General features: G+C 43.9%; 1 protein-coding gene across 13 annotated transcripts in view; it reads right to left on the bottom strand.

Annotated features, from left to right (window-relative positions):
- Nucleotides 1-22,152, bottom strand: part of RREB1 (ras responsive element binding protein 1) — a 167,513-nt gene that overhangs the window by 79,537 nt on the left and 65,824 nt on the right. The window contains exon 1 of one of the 13 annotated variants that reach the window (XM_074335265.1): nt 2,534-2,553. The exons of 11 other annotated variants lie outside the window; for them this stretch is intronic. The gene's annotated coding sequence lies outside the window, so the exon portion shown is untranslated. Of the gene's footprint in view, nt 1-1,463; nt 1,716-2,533; nt 2,554-22,152 lie in introns of those variants that run through there. One more of the 13 variants, XM_019745406.2, reaches the window with a different exon arrangement.

Here is a 22,152-nt window from a genome sequence, read left to right on the forward strand (position 1 = left end):
CATCTTTCCTCGCCCACTGGAAAAGTGGTCAGCTGTGGTTAAAATTTCACAGTGGGTAACCAGACATTACAAACCATCAGCTGACAATGACTGTGCTCGGTGAATGTACCAGGAGCTGATGGCCTGCCTTTGTGCCTTCTACTGGATGACCTTGTTCCCCTCTGTTTTGCCGCTAAGAAAATTATTCACTACTATGTCTATGAAGAAAACAAATACTCCAAGATGTAAGTGGTTGATAAGTGTTTATCGCAAGCCAACCAACCAAAAACACTAGCAAGCCAATGGATTTTCTTAAAGTAAACTGAGCAAACCCAAAGGCTACTGCAGGGCAGGATGGGACGTTGGGAGGGAAGGTGACACGTGGGGCAGGTTTCTGCCCCCACCCCCAGCACTAATAAGCTGACCAGCAGTGGCACCTTGAAAGGAAGGCAGGGGTGTGGGCCTGGAGGAAGTTGGAGGCACTGAGGTCCTCCTGGTTATTTCTCTCCTAACCTACTGAAGGGAGGACAACGGGACACCCTGGGGTGTCTAACTGAGCTGCCGCTACTGCTGCTGGCCCAGCAGGGTCTGAAACAAGTATCATGCACCCAAAGCACATTTGTTCCTCTGCGTGTTGACGAAGCTCGCACAGGCCGCTGACCATGCCCAGGCTCTTCAATGTGGGTTCACATTTTATAAACCCCACCCTGCGAAACAGACAACCCGTTTGCAAGCTCCTACAAGCCCCCCACCCCCACACACCAAAGTTACAGAGGACAGGAAGGAAAATCTAAAAGGGGAGAGATGTACACCAGCCTGACAGGTCGCGGTTTCAGCCAGGTATGCAAGTGCGGGCTGCATCCCCACTGGCAAACGGGGTACACAGCTGCAGTGAGGGGCTGCCGTCTCTTCCGCTCGGCCCAGAGACAGCCTGACACTTTCACCAGGTCCCCAGGGGTCACATCCATCCACAGGGAAAATCTCTGGAGCACAAAGCTTTGGAAACCCAAGCTAACGCCCATTGACTTCAGCAGTATACATAAGGCAAACACTCCCAGTCAAATGGACTGTTTTAGATGAAAAAAGAAGGACCTCTACCAATATTTTCATGACAAGAAATTGTTTTAGTGCATTTGTGAAACCATGTCCTGCTTCTCAATAGAATCCTTTAATGCGCTTGCAATCATAAAGCTGAGGGTCTCTTGCTCACCCCTTCATTTGACGTGAATGTCTGTGATAAAGGCACCCTCCGGTTGTTCAGAAAGAACGTCCCTGCTCTTTGCTTTTATCTTCCCTTAACAGTTTGCCATCCACTGATAGGAGGGGCCTTGCCTCCAACAGTCCACACTTTTATCTCCCGCTGACCACGCAGCAACATGAAGCCAAGGGCTGGATTTCCTGCAGCTCGCCTAGAGGGGCTGTTTGACTCGTTTAAAATATTGCTGGCCTCCAGAACCTTGGAACGATGCCCAAGCAACACCTACCCAGCATCCATTTCAGCTTCAACTTTAAAAGGTCTCCAAGTCCAGTATACCAGCATTCCCCGTGCTTCAGTGTGGGAGAGACTTGGCCACTTCCAAGAAAGAGAACTCGGTTTCTGGGCTCACGTACATATTTGCTTTCTGTCTGCAGCAAACGTAAGAACTATCTTCAGCGAAGTCCACATAACTTCCCTAGAAATGAGTTATGGTAGCTCAAGTAAAGCTGAGTTTATACTACTGTTATTACAATAACTCACCAGCACACAGAACAGGACACCACGTGTGTCCTTGCATAAGCAAATGGCCAGGAACACAGTGAACCCCTCTTGTGCAGTGGTGAGACCATGTCCTCTGACGTCCCTCCCAGGCCTGAGTCTGCGTATGACAGTCAACTGTACTGGAACGCCTGTGTGCTTTTATGTCCAGCGTCCAAAGCACTTCCACCTCCTAATGCTGTGAGCATTCCTGTGAATATCTATCCAGGACTAGGAATAGCAGCAAACTCCACTTCTTAATCCAGGCAGTTGTGGGACCGTGTGCCACTTATGGGACGGGCTGGCCAGCGGGAGTTCACACATCAGGGCAGAAGACCCTGACTCCCTGCCACTCAAGGCCCGGAGTTTCATTGTCTTGGCATCACATCAGCATCTGTGAGGTTAATGGGTTCAGAGGATAAGATCAGATGTTTAAAACAGTCCGCCAGTGTTCCTTTCTGGAGTATAAGGAATCTTTCCAGAATCAATTAAAGCAAAGAAAAACGTCCTTGCCTAAGTACCCTTTAACCCCTCACGATCTCAGAGGTAAGAAGGCTGGGTAAGAAAGACAATGGAGTGCTGACAGTAGGTGCGAGGCTATGGAGAAAATGGTGGCAACGAGCGACAGAAGCCAGGTTACAGATTAAACTCACAAGGTTAATTTCTATGCCAGCTCTCCAAAACTCCAGAGCTGGTATTTTTAGGATCTTTTTTTAAAACAAGGCTAGACAGTAGAGTAACAAAGGGTGTGCAGAAACCAGGGCAGCCATGCTAGCTCCATGCAAAACCTAGTGTGCTGCATTCTGGGTGGCCCCTCACCTATAGCCACAGGACTTGGCACTGTCATTGGCCCATCTGAGAACAGGAGCCAGCTAACCGGTTTGGCCCCACCGGCCAAACGGCAGGCACTCTTTCACATCCTCAGTTCCTCCCAGCCATGAAGTCAGGAACAACCTGTACAGACAAAGAAAGTAGGAAACTTGCGAAACCACGGCATCTACCGTGCTCACTCAATATGCCCGAGGAAACTTTTTCAAAGCCCTTTAAGATGCTTCATTACAATTCTGGAAAGAAAAAGCCGTCCACTACACCCAGGCATGCACATGTTCACACAAACCCAATTTCATGCTCTGCTGGCCCCACAGCTAAAACACACAGTTCAAAATATAACTCAAGAGAGTGGCCCTGGTTGCTTAACAGGTTTGGAATTGTAACTGACACTTTTCCATAAACTCTATTAGAGGTCAGTGACATCCTGGCATGTTCCCAATCTGGAAACAGCATTTTCCTAAGGAGGGAAAAAAGGTCTAACAGATTATACAAAAATTTGCTAGCTGGCCACAGTGAAAATGCTGTATGCAGGACGTCAGGAAAAAACCCTTCGTGTCTCTTTTTCCTAATGCTGTGCTCAGGGCAAGGCAAGAGTGATCATTTCAAGGCTGCACCCACAAGAAACTGCTAATTGTGAGGATGGCTTTTTTTTTTCAACCCTACTAGCCAAGATTTATTTAATGGGATGAAGGTTTGGAAGACAGATATGAAAAGTAATCCTGCATCTGCCTGTCTTACATAAAGATTTTGAAAGAACAGTACTACTCATATATTCTGTACAACCCAAATTTATAGTCAAATATTATTATGCTCATTCACAACATTAGGCAAATGCTCCTTTCATTTTTTTTAGCTTGCAGAAAGAGAAAACAAAGGGACACATTACCCCATCAGATTTGCCAGGACTTAAAACTTTCACAGCCTATTCACACTTATCGTTTATATGGCTTCCTATGGCTCTGGCCACCAAACAGGTTACATTTCACAAATGGGTGGTCTCTTTAGTTTCCTGCTGTTTGAGTCCCAGGGCCATCCTTGCTCTTTTCAGTATGCTCAAACCAAAGTTCAGGAGCGTGCACAGAAAAATGTGCATTCTCTGCAGGGTCTTAAAATCAGTTGCTTAAGATGTTCTATACTATTTTTGTGCCCTATACCATTCTTACATAGGGCAAGATTTGGTATCAATGTGAAGACTTGAAATAAGATGGTCATTCTCGGAATTTGTCTACTAATATTCCAGCTGTGAGAACCACCAGGAGCTGAGAGACAAAGCCCCTGGCCCCCAAGGCTGATGCTCAGGCTGGGGAGATAGAGTAGACATGACACAAAGAGATAAATTCCAATCCAGGGGAAAATGTATTTTGAGTCAAACACTCTAAGGGCTGCAGGGCTCCCCAGGGGTGTGTCATCAAGCATGAGGGCAGTAAGCAAAAGCAAACCTGAGCTTGAAGGCAAGATCTGGCTTTCGAAAGACTGGGCATTCCACTTAGAAGGGAATGCGTGTGGGAAAGCAGAGACCGAAGAGGTACATCTGGATGGAGCAGGGTCGCGAAAACATTACTTCTTAAATGTCTGTTTTCACCCTTCTCCAGTGAAATGAAAAAATTTATTGAGATTCTCACAATGCTGAATGCATTTTCTTTTTTGTTAGGTTAAAATACCCCCTTTTTAAAATGAGATGATAAAGATAGCAGATGATGGGGACTGTTTTTTAATGTCCTTATTTGGAAAAAGAAAAAGTGGCAATCCAGTGTCTAACTGCAAGCGTTCTGCCTTACGTTCCTGGCCCATGAAAACAGAGCCCCTGGGAGACCCAACTAGAGCAGCGCATTGTGGAGAGGAGGAAGAGGAGTGGGGGAGATGGCAAAGAGGGGCTGGCAAAATTATGCAATTATGCAGAGGTCAAGGTTCCACCTCACAGGGACGGACTTTATCCTGTGGCCACGGGAACCCACTGAAGGGTCCCCCACTTTTGTTTTAACCCCGGGATGAAATAATCATATCCATATTTAAAAAGCTCTGGGCAGCAGTTTAAAAGACGGAAGATTAGAGGCACATACCCAGTTAAGAAGCTACTGCAATACTAAGGGACAGACATAAGGAGCACCGGGATCCAGAAAATGCCACCAAGGGACCCACCATGCTGTGAGGAATGAGGATGAGAGAGACGCTGGGCTTCCTGCATTAGCAAGAGAATGGGCAGCGAGGCAGTTCACTGAGATACAGAAGAAATTCCCAACAGCAGAGGATAAAGAAAATAGAACAGGAGGAGACTGGATGTGGAGCAGCAGGCTTGAGAGGAGCTCTGTGTCAAAGAAAACCTAAGAATGTCCACAGACAGGAGCAGAGGGGAAGGCGGAGCCGGTGCTGGAGGAGATGGGCAAGGAGAGCCGGGGGCTCCCAGGCACGGGGGGTGAAACGCGTGTGATTACTGAACACCTACCTAACATAGGAGCCACACAAATGTACGTGCCGTCGTCAGAGCAGACTCTGGCAACGAAAATTGACCATGATAAGCAGCTGACGTGGGGGGAAGCGCTTAAAAAGCCTTAACTTAAAGTTACAAGTCTACACGAAATTATACCAAATATAAAACACCAACAAAATCCCTCCTTCCCTCACTCTTCCTAACATGCTAGTTACGGAGTTAAAACACTTTACTGAGTTGATATGCTCTGGAGCAATGCTGTCCGGCTTAGAGTTCTGTAAGGATGAAAACACTCCTTGTATGCGATGCCCATATGATAGCCAGTAGCCACACATGACCATTTGCACTTGAAATGAGGCTAATGTGAGTAGCTAAACTTTAAATTTTTATTTACGCTTCACTTAAAACTTAAATAGCTACATGTGGCTAGTGTCTGTCCGGCTTTTGTATCAGACAGCACAGGTGGATGGTATTTTTTCTCTCTCGGGTAATCTTGGGTTTCTAGACTGTAGTCCTTATTTTGTTTGCTTCCTGGGGTTTTTAGCCTAAAGGCAGGAATAAAGGTGATATAGTGTGGTTTTTACCTGCAGGCAAGGGAGGGGACCATAAGCTGATCCCTGAAGTAACTTCCTTTGCTATGATTCTCCTTTCTTCCTGGTGTTTATCAGAGTTTCAATGTATAAAGGGAAACAACCCATGAAACCAAAAACAGAGGGACATCTAAACAGACTGACTCGTCCTAGTGGTGAGTCATCACCATGCCCCATCTACCCAAAACCTGCTTAGGCCTGGTCCCACCTCAAACACGAAGATCAATGTGTGAAAGCACGGCAAAATGTTTTTAAAGTTAGATCAAGTTTAAAAAGCAAGTCAGTACATTTACGCGCTCTACGTTATGAGAATGTGTCTATGGACAAAGGCTGGAAGATGCACCCTGCAGTGTCACTGAAATACGGTGATTTTCAAAACAATACAAGTATAACTTAATGTCACTGTAAACTTGATTATTTGTAATTTAAAATTATTTTTTAAAAATATACAAGAAATGGAGCGGCTGGTTGCTCAGTAGGTTGGAGCGTGATGCTAATAGCACCAAGGTTTGCCGGTTCGATCCCCACATGGGCCAATGTGAGCTGCGCCCTTCTTAAAATGAAAACAAAAACAAAAAAAACACACAAGAAATAAAATAATCAAACTGCACTCCTTCTTAAGATGTGAAACTGTTCCCCTTCTTCCCTCCACAATTTATATCTAGTCATAGCCAAGTGTCTGGCACACAGTAGGCATTTGCTTAGTTCATTCTGTAAATATGAGCCTATTATGGGCCACCCACCTATTAGGAGTTGATATGCTCAGGTTCTACAGACAAGTACAAGATTCATACCCATGAAACTTGTATGTAAAAGTATGTAAAAGTATTACCACATATGTAAAATTTATGGGTATTCATTTTGCGGTGGAAGAGTCCATAAATTTGATCAGACTTTCAAACCTTCCTTTTCTTGTAAAGATGAGATCAACCATGTAATTCACTTTAAATAGTACCTGACACATACATGGCAATAAGTCAATAAAAGTTAGTGAAATCAATCCCCTGAACAATCTCCCAATGCCTGCTATAAACAGTTATAATTTTAGAACAGAACTCACCCTACAGAAAGGATGGCGGGGTGAGCCCCATCTATGTCACTATGTGTCTGTGGTTTCGTTCTGTCCCAGTTATTCCAGGAAAAACATTCCAATAACTGTTAGGAGGCTAATAAGAGTGGGTTTCTTGATTCTGACTATTAGGTTAAAACTTCCTGAATGCATATTATCGCCATCTCTGGACCATCCAAGGCACCAAGGAGGTTCTCTGTAATCTGTGTATAGATGTAAATGTGGCTGGCCCAAGCAATTCCTGGGAATCTCAAAGGGGTCCCAGAACAGTGTGTGGTCTTGTGGAGGATGTTTGTTTTGCAATTAACAAAAGGTAAGGGAGGCATTAGTGAGCCTTTTAAATAGAAGCCAAGAACTAAACCGGAGTCCTCTATGCACCTAACAGTTCTTACTTAAATTGTAATGCGTAAATAAAGTAAATTGGCTATAAAAGGGAGGATTATATCAACTATAAAATTCAACAGTCAAAACCAGGGGAGTAGGAAAAGTGTGATTAAAAGGTATGGTTTTTTTTTTGGGGGGGGGCTCTTTCCTTGTTTTCTCACATGTTCTTTGAAGGTGAAAACAAAACAAAAAAAAAACCTTTCTGAAAAAATAAATGGGACCTGCGATCTCCCTTCAAATGATTTTGGGGGGGGGGATTCCACTTAAGGCCCTCAAATATTGCTTGATGATAAAAATGCATTTGTCAGTTATCTCAATTAGTTAACTATTGATCTACTACTAGATTGAGGGTGGGCGGAGGGGGGTTCCAAGAGCTCACCACCTAGCTTAGCTGAAAGAAAAAAAGAAAACATGAAAAAGTAAGAGAATTAAGCGTGTCTACGCAATATTAATTTTCAGTCCAGAAAAAACACTGGCCTGAGTAAGTGAAAGAGGTATCAGAGGTGGAAGAGAGGGTGGGAGAAGCTGATACCGAGTAAGGACCAGGAAAAGCTAGGAACCAGGTCCAGATCACAGAGGGTGCACAGGGGCAAATTACGAGAGCCGGGCAAGCTGGGGTAGTAGGTGTCGGCTCTGTGGAGGCATGAGAAGATGACGTCAGTTTTAAGAAAACCTGTCTGAACATGGTATGGGGCTGCAGGGGAGAGAGACCTGCCTAGAAATGGGAACAAAGGAAGTAGACAGGGAAAGGTAAACCTGAACACCTTTCAAAGAACTGCAGGAACCTGGAAGCAGGCCGGTATACAATGCAAAGAGCAGAGGGTGCTAAGGAGTAAGTCACTTTGCCACAGGCTAGATCTCCTGGGGCACCTGAATGGTGATCGTAAGGGGTTGGGCTAAATCCTTTTCAGACACTCTGGAAAGTGAAGAAAAGGAGAGAAAGTCTTGGTACTATGGGATTAGTATACTGGCGAGAAATTGGAGCTAATGAATGCACGGGATCAACCTTCTACAGAGAGGTAAAGCCTGAGCTAGGTGAACTGAGACTCACAGAAAGAGCGTCCAGATGGAACACACATTTTAAGCTGCCGAGGTAGGAATAAGGTCTGGTAGGAATGCGGTCTCCAGGAAGGAGGAGAATGTGTGTGGTGTCCAAATAAATGTGAAAACGTTAGCAATGCAGGGGCATAACCCTTCTGAGTCTGGGAAGATGAGCGTAACAGAAAGAACACTTGAGGGGATGCTCAGGGAAGCTCACGGGTAGATGGTCTTAATCTTGAGCACACAGTAGGCATTCATGTATTTTACTGATTAGTAATCTCAAGAAAATAGGCAGCTGGTCATGTGCTGTGAGTAGGAGGAAGAGAAAAGGGGAACTGATGGCTTAAGGAGCAAAGGACGCCAAGGAGCTGGCGGGAGGAGCACAGTGGCAGCGACAATAAAGGCCTCCCCGGGGCAGGGACGACGAAGCTGAACAGAGCAGGGGCTCTGGGTTAGCTTCCATGTTTACAACCACAGGGTCTCAATGTGCTCTGGAACAAAATCAGGCTCAGGGCTGCAACGAGGCCGCCCTCTGGAACCCTCTCCCACTCAGGGTGCGTTTGGCATCCTGTTTCCTACTCTGAATGGCTGGGTCAGGAGGAGGGAGGAAACCCGTGCTGTTTCAAATGGTTGCATCTTTTATTACTGCTATTTGAGGCAAACCTGTTAACGTTTCTTCCAACAGATGCCCAGTTCATACAGGTAGCTGCTCCCCTGAACAGTAAACATGTGGACTCTCTTTACAGACACCAAGGGCATCAGGTCTCCCAGAGAAGAGAGAACGTTTTCCAAACACCCAACCCAAAATGGCTTTCACTTTTTTTTCAGGCTGCACTTTACAAATCTAACCCAGATGCACCTCCGTGCAGAATGCCAGCGGGACACCACACGGGACTCGCGGGACTTGGTTCGTAGGAGGCACACAGCCCACCCTGAGCACGGGTCCCAGCCTTTCTCCCAGGGCAAGCTGGTCTGGGCAAATGCGCACGCAAGGCTCTGTGATTCAATTAGTGTGAGTTCAGTTGCTCTTTTTTAGGTCAGTTCTTTCTTTTGTTTAGATCTGACTCAAGATTTACTTCCATTATCTACACCTCTGTTAAAGTACCTAAGCAAATGAAACCATTTAAAATGATGATGGCAAAGGAAGTGATGAAGGGGAAGGAAAGGAACTGGATCTTTAAAACATAGGCAAATAATCTCCACTCTCCCCCCTCCACCATCGTTGTTCTCTTAAATTCCCAGACTCCTAGACAAGGAATTGTTTCTCAAAGGAAAATTCTAGACTCTAAGTCTGAATGTGAAAACCCCATGGTTAAGCCCTGGCTTACAGAAAACTAAAAATTTCAGCAATTCTGGAATGAAATGTTACGTTCAGAGCTATACAAAGCATAGCAGCTGTTCCTAGTCAACATGAAAACCGAAAGGGGTGATGCTATCTTTATCCTCTACCTAGGCTCAAAGCTGGTACCGTCCTGGGCAGAGCTGCCAAGAAGCCGTCTCAGTTCTAGTCCGCTGAGCACAAGAGACAAAGAAGGCAAGGGAATGCATGGGCCAGCAAAGTACACCTAAATAACAACAAATAATAGCTCACCTGTGAGAAAGAAAATGCAGTTAATAATTAAAAATGTTTAAAGGATGCGAGGAAAAAGAACTGCCTGAAAAGTAGTTCTCAATGCCATTTGGTCCCAGCCTTTCTTCCAGGGCAAGCTGGTCTGGGCAAATCCTTTTCAATCAAATCAGTTCAAAATTCAAGAGACTAAATCATGTCTAACTCTACCTGAATTTCCCAAGCGGAAGAGGCAGAACCCTTTTGTTAATTTTCTTGGAGGAAAAATACATTTTGCCTATTAAAACTCAAGTCCTGCTCATAAAAACTTAACAGAAACCCTCTTCAGACTGTCTCACAGGATCAGGCCCCAGATGAACTTCTCAGGGAGAGCAGATGCTGATGGAAAATGGAAGACACAAGAAGAATCAAAAGGGAAGATTATGAGCACAGGCTTCTCCCATCAGCCTGAAGCTCACACACCGGTTAACTGAAGAAAATGTTCCTCTGACGCGACTGAACAAGCTCACTCTGAGAAAGTACTTCCCGCGAGCAACGCTGTTCTACCCCTCCCAACCTCACGCTATTTATCGTTCTGTTTTAAATGACTGGGCAACTGCTGCCTAGCCATGCATCTCCAGGATTGGCCAACACTGCCAACCAGCCCACCACACATGTAAACCACCAACGAATGAAGCTCGTGGTGAGGGGACTTGTAATGTGAACTGCCACCAACACACCACACTTCCTGCTAATTCTGACAGACGGCCTCCATTCAAGAAAAAGTGAAAAACTACTGCAGAACCTGGTGTGTTATCACCCTAAGCTCAGCAAGTAGAATTGCACAGCAGTTAAGGAGTGGGCTCGGGAGCCACCCTGCCCAGGTTCAAATCCTCCCTCTTCCACTTGGCAGCTCTGCTAAGTGGCCTGACTTACAGCACTGCCCTTAGACAGTTGTGGAACCTCTTTCTGCCTCAGTTTCCTCATCTGTAAGATGGAGACAATGATAACACCTACTTCATGTGGTTGTGAGAAACAATGAGTTAAATCTGTAAAGTGCTTAAACACAGTCTGGGGCATATAGTACAAACCTTCTAAGTGCTTCTATTATCACATATGCCCTCACATCTGAGAGTACGTTTACTACACAAATACACTAGCAAGTGCGTGTCAGCACTTCAGGGCTGATTCACTAATTATCAGTTAACAGATGGTAAAGACATTCCATTCATCCAGCACAGTGGTTCTCAAATCTAAGCATGCATCAGGTTTGTAACAGATTTCTGGGCCCCACCTCTAGTTTCTGATTCCGGAGGTCTGGGGTGCGGCCTAAGAATCTGTTTCTCCCCAGTTCCCAGGTGAGGCTGGTGGCTGGTATGGAAATGAAACTTTGAGAACCACTGCTCTACGGACCGCTTAACTCCTCATGTTCTATGCTTCAGGCCTAAGCCTCGCCTATACTTCTGTGTTCAGTGAGCCTTAAGGAGATAGAATAAGAAAGCAGAGTGGCAAATATGCCTGTGGCAAAGAGGTTTGCTGCAAGAGAATACCCGTGTGTTCTTCCATGTTGCCTAGCACCCCTACACGTCTGCACATGGCAGACCACATGACAAGTTCTGGCCAATCGGCTGCTGTAAGGAAAGATGACACACCTCCCTTCCAGTCTGAAGCTTTTAAAACCTGATGTGTGACATATGCCCTCACATATGAGAGTACGTTTAGCTGGCTAGCCTTTCCTTACTGTGGTGATCTAGAAGCATGTGTAACGGCAGGGGTAGCTAGAAGATGACAGCAGCCTGGATCCCTGGGCCACTGCTTGGAAGGGAGCTATACTAGAGAGCTGCTAGACCTGCAGCAGATTCCACATGAACAAGCAAAGGCATTTTATGGGTTAAGCCACTGAGATCTTAAAGCTGGTTTGATACTCAGCCTCGCTTAACTCAACATGACTAAAACAATTCCTATCATCATCAAAAACCTCCACATCAGTCTTATTTGGTCTAACCCATCAAATACAGATGTGAGGCATTTTATAATAAAATCAGTTAGTTGGGATTCCTACCCTACTCTCATTCACTTTAATTCTTCAAAATAGATGAGGGATTTTTTTAAAAAACACCTATTTGGGGTCTGTTTCTCACCAAATATAAAAATTTTTCACTACAACATAATTATGTAACCGTTGTCAACAATTGAGGAAGCTAGGTATGCTAAGAAGTGGAAAATGGGAACATTAAAGTACACGGAAGGCTTCAGATCGAGCCCCACAAAACAATGCACATGTACTAATGCTATAGGGGCAGGCCAGGGGGAAAGGGTCTCCCGTTTTTACTTATCAAATCATGTATGACTTGATAACATATTTTGCCGAAATGGGAGAAGGTTGTCTCTTTAAGGTAAAAACATCATCATTTAACGACAAAACTGTTCTTAAAATATATATAATAATAATTTCTAGTCAACCGAGGAAAAGTCCTTCTAGGCCATGTGGAATTAAACATAATAAAGATTCTCCTTACACAAAAATTACCACCAAACACACACACGCGAAACCAAGTATAATCTAGAACTCAATTGACAACACTAACTAGAAAATTTATGAAATACAAAATTTAGAATAATTGAGGCAAAAGAATTTAAAAACATGTACTGGAATGACTTAGGTCTCCTGGTCTAGAGAGCAGCACTTTGCAGGGCCCTTGAGGAGGGCTTTAATTAGTGGGATCTACAACTAATCTCAAAGGTGAGAGAATTCTCCTTAACTCTTTCTACAAAGGGCAGGAGAACAACCCCTTTGTGTGTACACACACACACACACACACACTCTTTCCAACTCATTTTCCAAGGAGTTCAGTGGCTCTCTGCTCCCCAATCCGACTGGTAAAGCTCAGCCTTGAGATGGGGGATTCTGCTGCTTCTGGCCTTCTCAAGTTCTTAGGCCATTTGAGTGCCTCCTTCTCTGGGTGTGTCACATTCCATCTCTTTAGGTACTTCCATGTGGCCAAAAAGAAAAAAAAAAGGTAAATACTCGTGATGTATTTGGTCACATATTACAACTCAGTTATAAAATCAGAGTTGAAAATAATAAAAAGACCCCAATGAGAAAAGCTGAATTTCTCTAATATTAATGTTTTATAGCTACTCAGCAACTGTTGGGTTTTGTTGGTGAATGGGTTTCTTTTTGTTTTTCTTTTAGGAGACATTTGAAAAATGAAAATCTGAAATTTTAAACGTCTCTATTTTTTAAAAAAATCATATGACATACTACCGTTAAGACATGAGGAAGACCAATAGTCTCCATGCATACCCTACAAAAAGGTTTTATTCTTCACTTTTCATTAAGGAGCTAACACTGGGGGACATTCTCTTAGGATACCAGAGATAGTAGGAATAATGTGCAATTTGATAATAGGTGGCTGTATTAATAATCACAGAGCTGAAAAAAAAAAAAAAAGCCCAAAACTCAGCATCACATCTTGCCGGCACTCTCCTAAAAGCCCCTGAAAACTCCCTATTAAGCAAGTTGATTTTATAACACTCATAACCCAGCCTCAAATCAGACTCACTGTGTGTGCATCTCTACAAGGGAAATATAATAGGAACATCCGCATTTAGAAAACGAAAGCCATATAAAAGATCTCATGTGATTTTTGTAGTTGACTTGCTCGGTTTACTTCTTCCAGTCATATTCATAATGAGAATCAAGCTATAAGTAAATTCCTGGGAATTTTAAACATTGTGCTTTATAATATAGCCAAAAGCCTCTTTCCATTAACTTACGCCCAGAAGGGTTTGTGGTTGCAGACTTCTTTCTACATATTGTCCATATGTCAGGAATTGATTTGGGAGCTTAACAAAATGGTTCGGTCCATTCCCTCTGCCTGTCCCAGCAGGGCCGGCCACCTCCTTCCAGGGGGTGCAGGGAACTGCCTGCGCACATCAGCAGAGCTGCTCCCTTTGCTCTTACGATTGCTGCCTCCTCCAACTTGCACCCAAATAAATCTAAAGCCACACAAATGTCATGTCCCTGCGATGTGCCAACTTTTATGCAGACCTAAGACCGCAACCAAAACCAGTTCTTGGTTAAATGAGTCCCAAACTATCACATCCCATGCACTCTGAAGTTCCTGCTCTCTCCACGGACTCCTCTGCAGAGACTGCTGCGCGTGTAGTGCAGCTCCTCGGGCTGATTTGCAGATCATATGACTACTGAAACTCCCCGGATAAAAAGCAAGCACTGTCCACTTTTCCTTGAAATCTCGAAATCCTGGTTAAGATCAGCAATCAATTAACACTTCAATCCTCCAACAGCCTCAAATCAATTGATCACGTTCTTCTCTTTGGCTCTCAACACCCCCTCCCCCAACAAATAACGAGATGTCCAGTAAAAGCCATGTTAGTCCGCTTTTTAAGGCAGACTGACAGCATTTACTTTATTTAAAAGATTAGGATTATGAGAAGGAGGGGAAAGCTTTCAAACAAACAATGAACGTTATGGACTGAAATGCTAATAAGTGCCTGGCCAATTTCTGTCATGCTTTTAAAGTGCTCCGGGGGCATCCGAGTATTAACTGACAGCATGCTCCCTTCCTTGTTCATCGTCAGCCTCCGTCACACAGATGAGTTCTCTGGGCCTGCGATTCATGGAGGCTGATCTCTAGGCAGCCAGCAGCTGTTCAAATCCACGCCTGGATGTTTTCCTCCCCTGCACCTCCAGCCACAGTTGTCCTTGAGGCCCCCTTACCCAATGGATGCTACAAGCACATCATCTCAAACGAGCCAACGCCAGTAGCTGCAGGTCACTTCACAGGTTACACACAGAATGAGGCACAAGCCCCGTGTGCCACTGCCCTCCTGCCTGCCGGCCAGCCCTCTCTGCGTTGTTCCCACCCAAGGAGTCTCTGCTCCTTGTTTCCTTAGAAGTGATGGCTCTTACTACTTTTTCATCTGCTGTGAGCATCTAACACCCAGAGAACTGATTTTTATTTCATATATGCGGTTCACATACATTTCCCTTCCCTGACAGGCACAGATGTCTAACCAGAAGAGAATACTTTCCCCCTTCATCATGGCTATCAGGAGGTACAGTCCCCACCAACGTTCAGAAGACCAAATTTCAAAACTAATTATATTTTCAAAGGGAACAATTTCTCTTAATTAAAGAAACAACAACCTACTTGATTCAGGAGCAGAAAAGTTTATACGAGCCTTACTCATAAGTTAACTATGAATTACAGCAAATCTAAATGCACAAAAGACTTAAACTTAGAATTATTAGAAGCTAATGTGGGAATATTTAAAATGCATCTACGAGTATGGTTAAAACTTATCCATGCTCCATACTGCTTCAGGTAAAATCAAAATGCTTGAAAACCTTTAGTAGGTTAAAACCTTTAGCTACACTGGAGAATTTTCAACCCTGAGATTTCCATAAAAATGTCTGAAAATCCTTAACAATGCCAAGACAGATTTTGGTATACCACCATGGAGTGCGGGGGTCATCTCCATCTGTAAAATGGAGCCACTAAGAAGAATAAAATTGACAAATACCCTGAAAAATAACAAACTCTGCCAAGGGAACACATTAAAATTTTCAAGTTAGGATTATTCTTCCTGGACAAAAAAGCCATGCAGACACTACTCTGGGTGACATATTCAATTCTTGGCACAGATATGAATTATGAAAGAATACTGAGTAAAATGAAGGCAAACTCATAAAAACAGACCAAGTGACTGCTAAAGCCCCTTCTGGCCCTAAATTCTATAGTTCTTAGAATGAGAGTGTAGTTGGGATGAAGGGAAACATACCATTTCTTCCTTCCATTTGTCATTGGATGGTTTAAAGTTAATGTCTTTAAATAGTTAAGTTTTCTAAGGCTTCCTTTAAGCTTAGAACTCCTTTTTTTCAGAGACTGTGTCTCCCAGGGTTTCTATGATTTCTCTGGTGCCCACTTTTTAAATGTACGTACTTTTTAAAAGCCATGACCTATTATTGTGTATTATTTTAGTTAAAAACATGAAAGAACAATTCACATTAGGAATACAGATAAACAACCTGGTAATGGTATTTGGACATCATACGACTCTGTTAATGAAACACTTTTTTCCTGCAAATCTGGGCAAATTATATTTTAGTAGCTAAGTAAATTATATTTCAGTATACACTGGAAGGTTCATTCTAACCCTTAATGTTAACTCATAAAGCAGCTGCACATTGCTAAGGGGTGTTCAGAAGTTTTTCTCTATCAAAATCCTGGGTGTAAATCATTCTAAAGTATCATTCAAACTTCCCCTCTCCTTAAGGAGAGCATGGTGAATCAATGTATGATTAATCTAACTTTTCTGGTCAGTGACTCAGCGTCATTACAATGAATAACTATTACACAAAAAGCCTTCAAAAATTAGTGTCACATCCCTCCTGCTTCAGTTCTGCCCCTATACCACATGCCCTCAAGTCAGCCATGCTTTTTTTCTGTTTTAACTCAAAATTTTATTTTTATTTTATTTTTTTAAGGAAGGCGCAGCTCACAGTGGCCCATGCGGGGATTGAACTGGCAACCTTGGTGTTATCAGCACCATGCTCCAACCTACTGAGCTAACCGGCCACCCCTGAAAATTTTTATTGAGAACATTGCGGATGCTGATGCAGTTGTAAGAAGCAACACAGAGGGCTGGCTCCTCTCTTCACTCTGCCCTGTTTCCCCCAATGGTACGCAGCTGTTCTGTGTGCGTCCTTGTCTCATCCCGCGACATCCTTTCTTACTGCTGTCCACTGCTGTCCGTGTTTCTCCTTCTGATGGCTTTGCTCCACCCTGAACCACCACCTCTGGCCTCTAATTTAATGTTGACTAGAATTGGGAGCAACAAGATGGCCAGGGCCTTATGTACAGTAAGAATAAACAGTGCTAAGTGTGACCTAAAAGATCATCATGAATCGAGGGGAGGGTCGGTCCCAGGACTTGCCACACCGGTAGGGCTTTTGAAAGCTCTATCTCGCATGTCCCCGCTTCCTGCTGACCCTCCGTCACTCACATGCTGAGTATTCTGGGCCTGAGAATGCCAAACGCATGACTTCTATGTAACTGACATATTACTTTTCCATCAACTGAATACTAGCTGATCGGTTGCTGTTTCCACACTGGTACCTGGTACTCTGGCAGTACCCAGTGTCCTACTCTGAACATTTTCTAACATGCCCTCTTAATACTTTGAAATGAATACACATAGCCTTAAAAATATTAATTCCTTTTCTGTACTCACTGACGTGTTTGAGGAAGTTTTAACTCATCAGTCACTTGTACTACTTGGAACAATTATATAAGTTGAAGAAATAAAGTTCTAAAAAAGATATGATAAAGAGCATAATAAATGTGCTTTAGAGACTTCAGTAAATAACAAAAAAAAACTGTCACTTTGTTCTTTTGCATTAGGAACGTCTCAAACAAAGAGGCCTGATGGAGGCAGACAGAAAGGGGCTTAACAGCTTAAGAAATGGGAAGGATGGTACAATTAACTGTCATAGTTTGATATAATTCACTCTGATGAGGCCAAAGAAAAAAAACAAAGCAAAGAAAGTGCCCATCTTGTCTCTTTACATTAATACCCAGATATCCCAGCATCGCAAACCACCTTTTCCTCAAGGGTTATCTATACATGTGGCCTGAGAAGAAAGGAAATAGCCTTTGGAGGGAGGAGGGAAGGAAGGAAAAGAAGAGGAAGAGGAAGAAGTCTCTTATCTGAACCACAAGTGCCTCCCAAGGCTCACTCCAGCAAGCGCAAGTGCCTAGCCTAGGTATTCCGAGGGAAAACATAACTGCATTTCTTTCTTATTATTGTGTCCTCTCCGCTTCACAGACCCAACCCCAGCAGTGCAAAACAGCTGCCATCAGTTCTGTGGAGAGCTGCATGCTTTGCCCTGGCAATCCGAGGGTGAAGCGTTGTAAACAGGACAGCTCAGGAAGGATCTGAGAGGAAATGGGGGTGGGGGGAGGGACACAGGCACTAAAGCAACTTATCCACTGGTGACAGTAACGTATGTTACAGGGGACAGCTCACCCTCACAGTGCTAAGATGCTCCAAAAACAAACAGTTGAAGACAGGGAACCATAAAACACAGAATGTGTGTGCTGTTAAAGATACTAAGAAAAACAAGGTTTTTATTCTAAAACAGATGCACAAGGAGAATTCAGTTTCTCCTCACATGACAACAGTTTCTTTAGTTTTCAGAGTGCCAAACACACTAGGATCAGAAACATGTTTCAAACATTGTGAAGACGGAAAGAAAAAAAGCCCCCTTCGCCCTGCCTCCAAAAAGAAAAAAAGAAAGCCACACCAGAAATAGCCCGGGCCTGCTGCTAAGCACCTAGGATCTGTGCATTAGGAGTTTCCCCTGCAATGTTATAGTGAGCTCAAGCATGCCTATATATGGTATGTTTACGGCGGGATCTGACACAAACATCACGCAGAACTTCTAGCAGACCAGGCTGGCTTTGAAAGAGCTCCGTTTCTCCGCATTTATGGCCACAACATATCCTCTAAGTGCAAGCTAACTCCAGATGCTTCAAGAAGCAGTGTCGCATGACTTCTGGCCCTGGGAGCACTGACTGCCCTCATGCCTTCCACTCTCCATCCTGACCTCGCCTCGGCCCCTCCCTGCCTCCCACTTCCCCCTCACAGGCACCCGCCCCCAGGCCCACAGAGGCATAAATGCACGCTGAAGAATGTCTCTGCTGAATGGAGCCTATGTTACATGATGAAGGGCACAGACAAGCGCGCCATCAATTCCTTGAGAAACAGCTGGCCAGGCTGAGGCCTTTCACATAGGCTCGTCATCCCCACAAAGTATTTTCATCACATCAAGTGTTCTGCCCTGGAGAGGGAAAGCCAGACACTGAAATGGGGGGTGGGAGTGTAGGGGATGATCTGAAGATGTTTCAAAGTCCTGGAGAGGAAAGGGGGAACAGAGGAGGAAGGAGGGCAAGAGAGGGAGAGAGGGAGGTTGGGGGGAAGGGGGAGAGAGGGACAGAGGAAGGGAGAGAGAGGAGGGAGGAAGGAGGGAGAGGGAGAGAGAGAGAGAGAGAGAGAGAGAGAGAGAGAGAGAGAGAGAGAGAGAGAGAGAGAGAGAGCGCTTCATCACTGGCTTTAACAGTCTTGCCCAACCTGTTCTGCGGTATGTTCTGTTAACTCCTTTCTGGCAAATGGATGCAAACAGCAACCCTTTTCTTTCCTCTTCTTTCCCACAGCCATATTGCAATTTAAGGCAGGCTTGTATAGAACGGGTCTCAAAGAAAAAGGCTAACCCCATTACTGACCACACTCAAACCCATAATTTTTATCGTATAACTGAGACCCTCACTACCAGCTCCTCAGGCTGTCATCTTGTTGAATATTATGAACTTTCCAGCCATCTGCAGCTCCTAACCCTCTTCCTCCCCTTGAAAATACAGAAATTGAGGTTAGCTCCTCAAAAATAGGTTAAGTCGAAGTTAGGTTGAGCCAGGCCCAATTTTCATACACTTGAACAAAGCACCGTGTAAGAAGGAAGCATAAAGTTGATGGTGTTTCTTCTTGTTTTTTGCTTGACATTAGGCATTTACACGGTTAACAGACAGCCTGCAGACCAGAAATCTACCTGCTTAGCAACAGAAGCATCAACTAAGCCTCACTGGTTGTTTTGACATAGGAAAAGCAGTTTCTACCTGGTGAATATACCTGGTGATGTTTCAGTTGCCATTTTAAGCAACACACATATTAATCACATGAGAAGAGCAGTCAAGAAACAATGTGAGGGATAAAAGTCCAGGGAGAGCTTACCCAGCTTAAGGGTACAGATCAAAACCAAGCATGAAAATGCAGGACCGCATATGGAAAACAGCGCTCTAAAAGTTAAGAGCAGATGCAGGGTTCAGAAAACTGCTCTTGGAAGCAGTAAAACCTGGGCTCACTTTCCCCTGAACTTGTATGTAACTGCTTAGTCTCCAGGACTCTTCAGGCAGTGGGAGAATTAATCCTCACAGAAAAGGCTGATTCCCCCTCTACATACTGAGATGAAAAAGAAAGCATGACTCTCACAAAAGGTTATACTTTTTTCCTTAAACATGTTAGTATATCTCAATTTTAACAAAAATGCCAATGCAACCCAAGGCCTCCATAACCTCTTCGAAAGAGTATAACAAATATTCCTTGAAACCCAAATGTCCAGTTTAAAATTCAACTACAGAAAGCTTCTCCATTTTCAGCAAATGACTGTTTCATTTTTGGAAGCTCCAGGATGCTGAGGTTGATACAGCTGGTTGCTGTAGGATGCTTACTGCTTTTTTTTTCCTAACAGAAATTTGTCTCCTTAGCCAGAGCAAGGAAGGCCTAAAGGCGGTTAGAACTAACAATTTAGCTCAGTTGTTGAATATGTAAAACACGGCAGAAAAATATGTCAATATACTTTTAACAAAAATACAATTACATAAAATGTAAAGAAGGGATACTATCAAGGTATGTATATATAACACATATATAATTGCAGGGCCCAAGGATATATACGTGACAGAAACAAAATAGAAGTGAAAATATTAACATTAATGGTATCCTTCTCAGATGGGAACCTATTTCAAGAAGAGAAATGGATGATAAATTAAACTGTTATTTGTAATGATGATATTCAAATCCTTTAGAAGACCACATTGAGAGTTTGATTTTGATAGCTTCCCTTAAATTCAAAACTGAAGACAATACTTCATGAAAAAGAGATTGTGTGTAAAGCTTAAAAAGAAGGAAATACAATGATCCAGGGAAAAACCAAACTTTCTAACTTCAAAGCAATTTCAAACAAAATTTTCAGAGTCACATGGTTCTGAGGTTATTAAAAAAAAGCATGTATGCAAAACTAAGCCATAACCTCCTCCTTTAATAAAGTAAAAGACTCCTGCTCATTCAGAACCCCCCTACTAAGAATTTGAGCAAATTAAACTCTATCTCTGAAACTTACATTGTGAAAATGTTAAGTTGGGTCAAAGAAACTTGACCCAATGTGGATAAAATGGTGGTATTTAAAGTAAAAATCTGGCTTATGCAGAAAAAAAAAAAAAAAAGGGAAAGGAAAGAAAAGGGGAAAAAAAAGGGCCACAGTGATGCACTCCGGTCTCAGGCAGAGTGGGCTGCAAGGCCAGTTGTAACTAACAGTTGTGCTCGAAAACAACAAATGGTGCATTCATCAACTGCAAAAGCAGGGGCTGTTCAGAGGCTGTAGAGTCTGCACACGAAATGATGAGCAGCCGTCTCTGCTGTTGTTTCCCAGCAGTGAAAGGACGACTGAATTCAGTTAGAGGGACAGGCGGTCCCTTCAGCTGTGGCAAAACGGTGAGCAAGACGATCTAGATAAAGAAGTCCCAAGTGCCACATACCCTTTTCTAACAAGAGCTGGGCCCAATGATAATTGAGTAAACACCTCTACATAGATAATACTATAAGGGCCTTGCGAGGGGAAACGGCCCAGGAGAAACCAGAGTGTACATCCTCCCCCTGCCTTCTGTGAAGAAAACAGTCAGTCATTCAGCATCCCGAAATCCACAGCCTCAGACCAAAGGATTAAACGCCCATAGCCTTATTACCTGTGACATTACCTCTCCATGGCCTCAACAAAAGAAACATCTGGTACCAGCTACTCAGCATCCCTGATAATTCTGTCAGACTGCCAACTTCTTAAAAAATTAATTAGTGGCATTTACACCTGCCAATGCAGATGGCCTATCAGGGTTCTAGCACAGGTACCACAATACCTTGCTCGATAGGAAACTGAGGGTTGCAACAAGCAAGCATCAGATGGAAGAATTTCAAAGTTTATATGTCAATTCCTAAGTCTGTTAAAAAAAAAAATCCCGGTGCCTCAAATGTATTCCTTTGTCTCATTAGACACAATTCTAAAAGGAACCTGTTTGAATCACAGGGGAGCATTTTCAAATGGACAAGCTCCAGCCTTACAACAGACCTACTACATCTCAATCTCCTGAAGTGGGCCCTGACATGTTGTGTTGGGGAAAAGGTTTCTCCAGTTCAAGACTCAACCGTTTTAGATGGTGCAGCCCACAGAAAAAGTGATCACCAAAGAAATCACACCAAAAATGAAACAAGTCACAAAGTGGAGAGGCTGTGCAACGTTAAGTCACTGGAATTGTTCTACTGTACTATTCTTGCTCATGGAGTGGAGCAAAGTCTCCCTGGTGCAGACGGCAGGGTCCCTGGTTCAGGTGGCTGGCCACCTCGGGTTTTGGCCCAGCCATCTAACTGAACAGAGAAGCAGGCAGGAGCCAAGTGCATCGTCCACTGTGCCAGCTCACAGAACAGGGTCTGCCTGGGGAGAACAGGGCACTCAGCAGGGTGCCTCGGTGGCAGGTGGACTTCAGCCATCAGAAATAGGGCTGATGGTTACCAAAAGACCTGTTGTCCTAACTGGTCATGTACGGGAAGTACAGAACATCAAGAAACTGCCTCCCAGCTGAATGGGCTAAACATTCACACACTGAGTCTGGAGGGAGAATGGGGTACCTCACTTTCAGG

The sequence above is a fragment of the Rhinolophus sinicus genome, linkage group LG06 (genome assembly GCF_036562045.2).
Source record: "Rhinolophus sinicus isolate RSC01 linkage group LG06, ASM3656204v1, whole genome shotgun sequence".
Classification (NCBI taxonomy): Eukaryota; Metazoa; Chordata; class Mammalia; order Chiroptera; family Rhinolophidae; genus Rhinolophus; species Rhinolophus sinicus.